We start from the raw sequence: 443 nt of genomic DNA on the forward strand, positions 1-443 counted from the left end.
AAAAAAAAAAAAAAAAAAAAAAAACTTATAAATATACTCGAACGAATCGCACGCTCGACGAAATTTCACCTTTGAAAATCGTCCTTTCGACACTTTATCGTTGACGCACCTGACGACTCGTCGTTATACTTCATAACGATTTCACGATCGTTCGCGAGCATTATTCGCCTTGCGTATCCCGTCTCCGATCTGACAACTAGTTCACGTTCGAAACATGTGTGACCGTGCGTGACGCGTGTTGAGCATCCGATCCGTATACATGTATATATCCGTATCTCTGTCTCTCTATGTCTACCTATCGAAATGTACGTATCTATCGCGTGCTGCCAGACCGTTTCCTTCTCTGTTCCCGGTAAAGTTCTCTCGCAGGATAGCAAGAGGGAAAGCAGCGACCGAGCGAGTCGCGGGTCGCTCGCGGACTGCCTCGGCTTCTGCCGCTGATC

The 443-nt window shown here is 47.2% G+C and overlaps 1 protein-coding gene across 1 annotated transcript in view; it reads right to left on the reverse strand.

The window, feature by feature from the left end:
• Nucleotides 1–443, reverse strand: part of LOC107269909 — a 69,518-nt gene extending 69,075 nt beyond the window's left edge. Inside the window, exon 1 of the mRNA XM_015744335.2 lies at nucleotides 70–443. The gene's annotated coding sequence lies outside the window, so the exon portion shown is untranslated. The remainder of the gene's footprint in view (nucleotides 1–69) is intronic.

This window comes from Cephus cinctus, unplaced genomic scaffold (assembly GCF_000341935.2).
Source record: "Cephus cinctus unplaced genomic scaffold, Ccin1 Ccin1_scaffold0690, whole genome shotgun sequence".
NCBI lineage: Eukaryota > Metazoa > Arthropoda > Insecta > Hymenoptera > Cephidae > Cephus > Cephus cinctus.